The 8342-nt window shown below is 47.1% G+C and overlaps 1 non-coding gene across 1 annotated transcript; it reads left to right on the top strand.

Moving 5' to 3' along the window:
• Nucleotides 1-4107: 4107 nt before the first annotated feature.
• On the top strand, nucleotides 4108-4178 carry TRNAG-GCC (transfer RNA glycine (anticodon GCC)). Its single transcript has one exon. It is a non-coding gene; the product is annotated as a tRNA-Gly (tRNA).
• Nucleotides 4179-8342: the final 4164 nt, after the last annotated feature.

Below are 8342 nucleotides of genomic sequence, written 5' to 3'. Positions count from 1 at the left end.
ATAATCTCCATCCCATGCATACAGATGCCTTTGGCTACCACATTCCCCAGGACATGCAAGCATGGAAGAAGGAGAGGCGCCAGCATCACTTTGCTTCTTCTCTTTCCCTCACACTCAGTCCAACATGGCAGTGAGTCCTATTGGTCCTTCCTTGGAAAATATCCAGCATCCATCCACAGCTCCCTGTCTTCATTCCAGCCCTCTCTCTCCTCGTGTGCTGTAATAGCTCCCTAAGTGGGCTTCTTGTTTCCTTGTCTATAGAAACTGACCAGTTCAAGGTCACACTTTTTAACCTTTTCAGTTAAAAATTAAACACAGGTACCTGAAACTCAACAAAAAATATATATATAGCGTAGTGAAATACATCAACGGACATCCTTATAATGAGGACCAGGTCAAGAGATAGCACTTTGCAGGAAGACCCTCCCTTGCCCCGTGGCTGCATCCCAATCACAGCCCAGCCCTCACTCCAAAAGTAAGCGACCTTCTGACTCTTACAGTGAATACCTCCCTACAATCTTTATGGCATCATCACTCCAGTGTGCCTCCTTAGATCTTCTACTGGACGTTACCCATTTGGTAAATCTTGTTATGTCTTTTTAGTCTACGGGTTTCCTGACCACATTTCTTTTCCTTAGAATTTCTCTGTTGCAGCGCCTGGGGCTGTGACCTATTGAGTTTCTCACAGACTTTGGTAATTCTATATTTATGGTGCAGTCTACACCTCCTTCTCTCAGTCCTCCATCTTTCATGGAAAATGGCAGCTGGATCCAGAGGCTGGGGCAGAATTATGAATCTGAAGTATGATCAGAATTATGATACTGAACAGGTTCTGAATTAGAAAGGAGCTGTTGGGGGAACTGAAAGGGATGAAGTTAGAAGGCTGGATCATGATATGAAAGTTTACCAAGCAGAGACCACCAGGAACTCTCTGCAGCCACAGTTACATTTAGTTACATTTAGCTACAGCACAGTTACATTCACACAACAAAGGAGATCATGCCTGTGGTGACTCAGGACACTTTTGGTAAGAGAACTAAAAAAGCCTCTTGATGAAAGTGAAAGTGGAGAGTGAAAAAGTTGGCTTAAAGCTCAACATTCAGAAAACGAAGATCATGGCATCCGGTCCCATCACTTCATGAGAAATAGATGGGGAAACAGTGGAAACAGTGTCAGACTCTATTTTGGGGGGCTCCAAAATCACTGCAGATGGTGACTGCAGCCATGAAATTAAAAGACACTTACTCCTTGGAAGGAAAGTTATGACCAACCTATTCAAAAGCAGAGACATTACTTTGCCAACAAAGGTCCGTCTAGTCAAGGCTATGGTTTTTCCTGTGGTCATGTATGGATGTGAGAGTTGGACTGTGAAGAAGGCTGAGTGCCAAAGAATTGATGCTTTTGAACTGTGGTGTTGGAGAAGACTCTTGAGAGTCCCTTGGACTGCAAGGAGATCCAACCAGTCCATCCTGAAGGAGATCAGCCCTGGGATTTCTTTGGAAGGAATGATGCTAAAGCTGAAATTCCAGTAGTTTGGCCACCTCATGCGAAGAGTTGACTCATTGGAAAAGACTCTGATGCTGGGAGGGGTTGGGGACAGGAGGAGAAGGGGACGACAGAGGATGAGATGGCTGGATGGCATCACTGACTCGATGGACGTGAGTCTGAGTGAACTCCGGGAGTTGGTGATGGACAGGGAGGCCTGGTGTGCTGCAATTCATGGGGTCGCAAAGAGTCGGACACGACTGAGTGACTGAACTGAACTGAACTAACACAGAAGAGACTTTCCTGGTGGTCCAGGGGTTAAGAATTCGCCTTGTAATGCAGGGGACTCGGGTTCAATCCCTGGTTAGGGAAACTGAGAGCCCACATGCCCTGGAGCAACCGAGCCTCCATGTGCCAAAACTCCTAAGCCCACCGGCCACTAGAGAGACTATGAAATGAAAGACCCCGCATGATGCAATGAAGACCCAATGCAAACAAATCAATAAATATGCGGGGAAGAGCTTCCTATAGGATCTGAGCTACTACTGACTGATTCTAAGGGACTGAAGATGCAGGGTCAAGAAGAGGGGGCAGTTTGGTGATCCAGTATGTTTTTCTTGAGATACAATTGACATATGACATTATGATGTGATGGAGTATCTTAAATATTTTTATCTTGCAGAGATGAACACAGGGCTAGGGTTGTCATTGGTAATGAGACAGCCATCACTCTTGTTAGCAGAAAGGGGGCACATTTGATCCTCTCTGTAGCTGTAGTATGGTCTTGTCTCTGTCTAGTTTCAAAGAGGGTCATGATGGGATCTCTTCTGAACGTGTTTATATTCCACAAGCTTTGTTCCCATTCATTGGGAACATCACGACCTACCCACCCACTGCTAGGTGAGTTGTTTGACTCAGTTCCCCTACTGGTCTGGCTGCAAACAGGACTGATTTTATCAGGGGTCATATTGTGGAAGGACTTAACTGTCCATGTGAGGAGGTTTGCTTTTCATTTGATACACAAGAGGGAGCAACCACAGGTAGCTAGGATCCAGAGTTGAGCGAGTCAGCATTTGTACTTGAGGAACTGGGTGTCAGTCTCTTGGGAGAGAAAAGATGGGAGGTGGTATGTCTAGTTAAGAGGCAATTATCAGCATCGAAGCGAGAGGTGGTGCCGTTTGAATAAAGGTGTTGGCAATGGGAATGAAACAAAGAGGATGGAGCCACTGCGGGGAGGACGTAGCAAGGCTGCATCCTGGATGGGACGTGGGAAGAAGACAGTGTGGCAGGCAGTGATGTTTGCGGATCCAGCAGCCGTCCCCGTCCTTCTTGCCAAAAACCTTCCTGGTTTTTCCTGAGCAAATGGCAACAAATCACAATTGGTCAAAAACCACCAACCTCAATTCTCCCAGGCACCATACCAGATGTTTGCCCTGCCTGCCCCCTCCACCTGCAGTGAAGGCTGCCCCGTGACCTCACTCTGGACAAGGGGGCCGAAGAGGCTATGTGATGGGGCTGCCGGGAAAGGTTTTTATTCCTCATAAAAAGGACTGGTGTGGAATTCCCTGGCAGTTAAGTGATTAGGACTTGGCGCTCAGCACTTTCACTGCCAGGGCCCAGATTCAGTCCCCAGTTGGGGAACCAAGATCCTGCAAGCCATGTAGCACAGCCCCACCTCCAAAAGAGGGACACGTGTAAGGACAGTGCTCCCTTGAATTGTCCCTTTTCCCTTGTTTTTGGCAAAAGGAGAATATGTGATGCCTTCAGCTGCCCTCTCCCATATTTTGCTAAAAACACTTGTTCTTTCATGAACTGCTGTTTTTTGGAGTTGCTGTGACTTGTGGCCTAAAACATCCTAACCAATGTCCAGGAGGAGCCAAAGAAGACTGGAATGTCTTTGAACCTGAGTGACTGACTGATGAGGGGTCTGAATAGAAGCATGGATATCTGGAGAAGTGTGTTGGGGTGGGTGAGGAAGATGATTTTGTTGAATCTTCTGGACATAAAGTTGAGAGCAAATACCAAGGTCTGGGTCTTGGGACAGAGGCTAGAATTTGAGAAGGAGGCTTTGGGAGCCACTGATTGGCTGGAGGTTGAAAAATGATGCCACAGGTGAGGAATTCAACAAGCGATGTTGAAATCTGCCTCATGTCTGTTTGGGGGGAGGGGAATGGATACTGCATAAATATATACTTGAACTCTTTCCCACACAGTCGGATATGACTTTAAGATCTCGTGAGCTCACCGCTTGGCTCAGTTTCCTCATTTCTGAAGCCTGGCTGGAAAATGAACTTGGATCCCCTGTCAGTATAATCACCAACCAATTCCCACTGGAGAATTTCCTTACACTCTCCTGGTACAGTTGTTTCCTTTTTGAAGAAAAAAAAATTGCTTTTCATTTTTCAAAGTTCAAATGCTGCTGTGGCCACAGTTTTGGGGAATCTGTACATCAGCAGAACAGTCGACAAGGAATGATGGGTCCTACTGAGCCAGGAAGAGGAAGGATGAGAGTCAAGGGCAACAGACCCCTGGGCCAGGGCCTCAGGAGAGGGGATCAGGAGCAGGGCTGAGGTGGGGAGTCAGGGAGGGAATTCAGGAGAGTTTGGGGACCCCTGGACCAGTGCATGGGTGGTTCAGTGGTAGAATTCTCGCCTGCCATGCGGGAGGCCCAGGTTCAATTCCTGGGTTGGGAAGTTCCCCTGGAGAAGGGAAACGCTGCCCACTCCAGTATTCTGGCCTGGAGAATTCCATGGACCCTTGCAAAGAGTCGGACACGACTAAGTGACTTTCACAGTCACAGCCACAGGATGGCTAATCCCTTTGCCTCTTGAAACACCTACATCTCACCATTTAAAACAGAAGAAATTTCCCTATTTTTCTAGAGATAGGGATAAAGCTGGCTCCAGAGCCAGTTCTCCGAACTCTTGGTCCATTTTTTTCTGCCCTGCTTTTCATTCTGAATGAGATGACACATCCAGACATCCATGGAGGGCTTTGAGCAGAGGCATCATCCCCAGACCACTCCGAGGAGGACAGGAGGGGTGGACAGAGCGGGCAGCAAGTGATTAATGGCCAGACACTTGGACAGTCTGTGCGAGGTAGAGGAGTTTGAACGAAGTATCAGAGGGTCATCCACTTGGAGAATCCAAGAGAATCAAGCAGAACTTTCGGAGTTTATAATTGTGCCAGAAATGCCGAGAGCTACAAAATCAGCTGATATTTAGGGAGCTAAGCAAGTCAATTATGACATTTCCATAAGGAGAGAAACAAGTAAAGAGAACCTAAAAGTCTGCTGAAAAGGAAGGAAGTTTAAGAGGAACTTGCTTTACCAATTTTGGTGTTGATACAGGAATAAAGGGAAAAAGCAAAACAGATGCAAATTAATGTGTCCTATGTATCAAGAATAAGCAAGTTAAACCCCAAAGAGAAACAAATCCAATTTTCAACAACAATGATATACAAGACTTAGGTATTGTTATTATAACAAGTCTGTGGGAGCCATGTGAATAAAACTCTGAAAAGAAAGAATCAAAGAATAAGCTATATAGTGTGTTACTGGTGGTGCTAAGTTGCTTCAGTCGTGTCTGACTCTTTGTGACCCTATGGACTGCAAGCTTCTCTGTCCATGGATTCTCCAGGCAAGAATACTGGAGTCTGTTGCCATCCCCTCCTCCAGGGAAGAGTGGGTTGCCATATTCCCAACCCAGGGATTAAACCCACATCTCTTACATCTCCTGCATTGGGCAGGTAGGTTCTTTACCACTAGAACCACCTGGGAAGCCCCCAGTATATTCCTACATAAGAGTCAATATTGACTAGATATCTATTTCCCTTCTTGCAAGCTCTAAGATGTGAAGTTCCATGCAGTTACCATGAGAAAAATGGTCCATAGTGAATTTGGAAAAGAAAGTCATAAAAAAATTTTTTTTAAAGAAAAAGAAATTATGGAGTTAGTTTATATCAGATATTCTCACACAGAATCATAATAACTGAAGTGTGCACTGATTGAGAACAGAACTCAATAGAAAGCTCAGGAAAAGATATAAGATTTCACAATGTGATAATACTTGCATTTCCATTATTTGGCAGAAGATAGATTGTTCAATAAATGACATTCAGACCACTTGGAAATGACCTAACAATCTAGATAAAAAAAATTAAATCCGATCCATATCTCATTACATCCATGGAAATAAATTCTAGATGCACTGGTAATTAAAATAGAGAAAGACAGAGTCCTGGTAGGAAATAAATGCATGTTTAGATAGCAGCAGGGAGTGTGTAAACACGACAACAAATGCAGGCAGCACAAAGGAAAAGTTTGCTGAATCTGAAAAGCAAATGAGAAACTCACTTCCATATCCCTTACATTCATTCCTCAATTTCGGAAGCTTATGCCAAGATGTCATTTCTTCCCTGAATTCATTCAGTCACTCACTGAGTGCTCACTACATGACATGCTGTTGGTGGTCCCAGGGATATAGTAGTTTAAAAAGAAAAAGGCAAACATCCTGACCCTCTGGGATGCTAATTCTGTTGGGGCAGAGAGAGTATAAACAGGATAAATAAGTAACAGATATAAGTCAGAATGTGTCTGGATTTTTGAAGATCGATATAGGAAGGGAAGGAGATATGTTTTTTGCGGGGGAGTCATTTGCAATTTTAAATAGAGTGGTCATGAAGGCATCTCTGCGTTGACATTTGAGCAAAGAATTAGAGGAAAGGCGGTAATTAATGTGGATACGAGCAGAGGCCATGGGCAAGATGTGTGCCTGACCATATTTGGGCATCCCAGGGAAGCGAGGGAAAAGAGCAGCAAAAGATGAGGACAAGAAAAGTCAGCCCTGGGCTGACAGCTGAGCTTGCAGGCTCTTACCTCCCAGGGTCACGGAATAAAACGGTCTTAACACCAAGACTCAAATGCAAGTTACCCAGTTCCAGGGCTTCCTTACGTGTTCCTTGAACCCAGCTGGTCCAGCTCCGCTCGCTCACCTCCTGAGACTTCAGTCCCCATGGGAGGAAGGGTCTGTGGAGTGGCGACATGACTCATCCCCCAAACCAGATCCCGGCCGATGACGACTGGAGGCACCATTAACAGCTGTTCCAGGACATGGCGCTGGTCCCGGGCAGACTGGGACTTGCGGTCACCCTCGCCGGTGCCATGTTTGCACAGCACTTTCCCTGAAATTGAGGAAACGTGCATTGTCTGCACGGAGAACGGGGGCAGGCTGATGATCCACAAGGGTGGGAACCCAGGCTCCGCCATCCCCAGCCCCGTGACCCCGGGAAAGTGAGGTGCTTTCTCTGGGCTTCTGTTCCTCGTTTGTCAAATGGCGGGGGCAGTAATCATCCCCACCTTTCATGGTTTCTCTAAAGATGCAACGAGGTGACACCTGTGGAGTTCCTCAGACTGCGGCTAGCACGTGGTGTGCACTCTGCAAGGACTGACTTTCATCGTCACGGGTCTCAGAGGCCTGCAACTAACATCTCAGCGAGGCTAGTCTAAGGGAGAATCTGCTTCTGGCCACTCCCACACTCCTTGCCTCACGGCCTCTTCCTTCCATCTTCAAAGGCAGCCATGTCAGGGTGAGTCCTCATGCTGCCAGCTCTCTGCTTCTCCCCCTTCTGCCTCCCTTGTCCACTTACAAGGACCCTGGCGATAACACTGTTCCGCCCCCCCCCCCCAGATAACCCAGGATCATTTTCCTAGTTTAAGGTCAGCAAATTAAGCAACTTAATTCCATCTGCAACCTAACTCCCCCTTGCCATGTAACAAGCATATTTAGTTTCCAAGAACTAGGACACAGACATCTTAGGGGATGGTGATTGTGCTCCTGCTCACCACCAGGGTAACTGAAATCTAATCTCCTCCCACCCTACCCCCGGGCGGGGCGGGCACTGAGGGCCCTGAAGAGGAGTAAGCCCCCCAAGTGACCAGAGTAGTGACCAGACCCCACCTACAAACCCTCGCCTCCAGACCAGGGCTGTCTCAGGTAGAGAAAGTTCTACATAATCTATTTTATAGCTGGGGTATTCAGAAAGAGATTTACTACATTACGGCCATGGGAATCACTTGGTTCATTTCCTAAGCTGCTCAGCCTGGGGTCTTGCTTCTCATAAGACGTTAAAGTAAACCCAGAGACAGGCGGGGACGTTCTCTGCTGCTGGAAGTCACGCCAAGTTCAAGAATAATCATCGTCGAAGCATCCTCCTCCAGTCGCAGATTCATTACCAAACAGGTTTCAAAATAAATGTCCGTTTTCCACCCCTGAAATGGAAAATCAATACTGCAGTCGAGCTCAGGGCAGATGACGGATCCAGAAGCTGATTTAGTCATATTCCTGCATCGCAAAGGTCACTCGGGAGTCTTCATCTTGAGCACAGCCCCTCCCACAGCCGGGCTGGGGAGGGATGAGAAGGTCGGTAATTTATACACGTAATTATCCTCCTGGAGTGAGCAGATGGGAGTCTTTCTCCAGGGGATGTGGTGTACAATGTCCCATTTCTCACTGGGGCAGCAGGGACAGTTCCAATTAACCGACTTCCCGTGAACTGGCCCCCAGCAGAACTCAGGGGAGGGAGAGGAAGGAGAAAAATGTTCCGAGTTTGCGTTCGCATCTGTCCAAGCACAGGGCCCACTGGAAAGCTTAATGTTCTCCCCACGGTTAGAAGCGATGTGCTCTGGTTTCTAGCGTCAGAGGCTGGCAATCATGCTCCAGCGCAGGTTCCAGCACACGATGGTCCTCTATCCTCATCCAGGAGGCCGGTGTTGAGCCTCTTCCCCTTGTGTGAGGACACAGGAGCCCCAAGGACCTTAAGGAACGTGCAGCATAACCGGGAAAAGCGAAGTGAAGGGA

The sequence above is a fragment of the Bos taurus genome, chromosome 13 (genome assembly GCF_002263795.3).
Source record: "Bos taurus isolate L1 Dominette 01449 registration number 42190680 breed Hereford chromosome 13, ARS-UCD2.0, whole genome shotgun sequence".
NCBI lineage: Eukaryota > Metazoa > Chordata > Mammalia > Artiodactyla > Bovidae > Bos > Bos taurus.
Note: the sequence above shows the minus strand (reverse complement) of the source record. Positions and strands in the feature narration are given on the sequence as shown.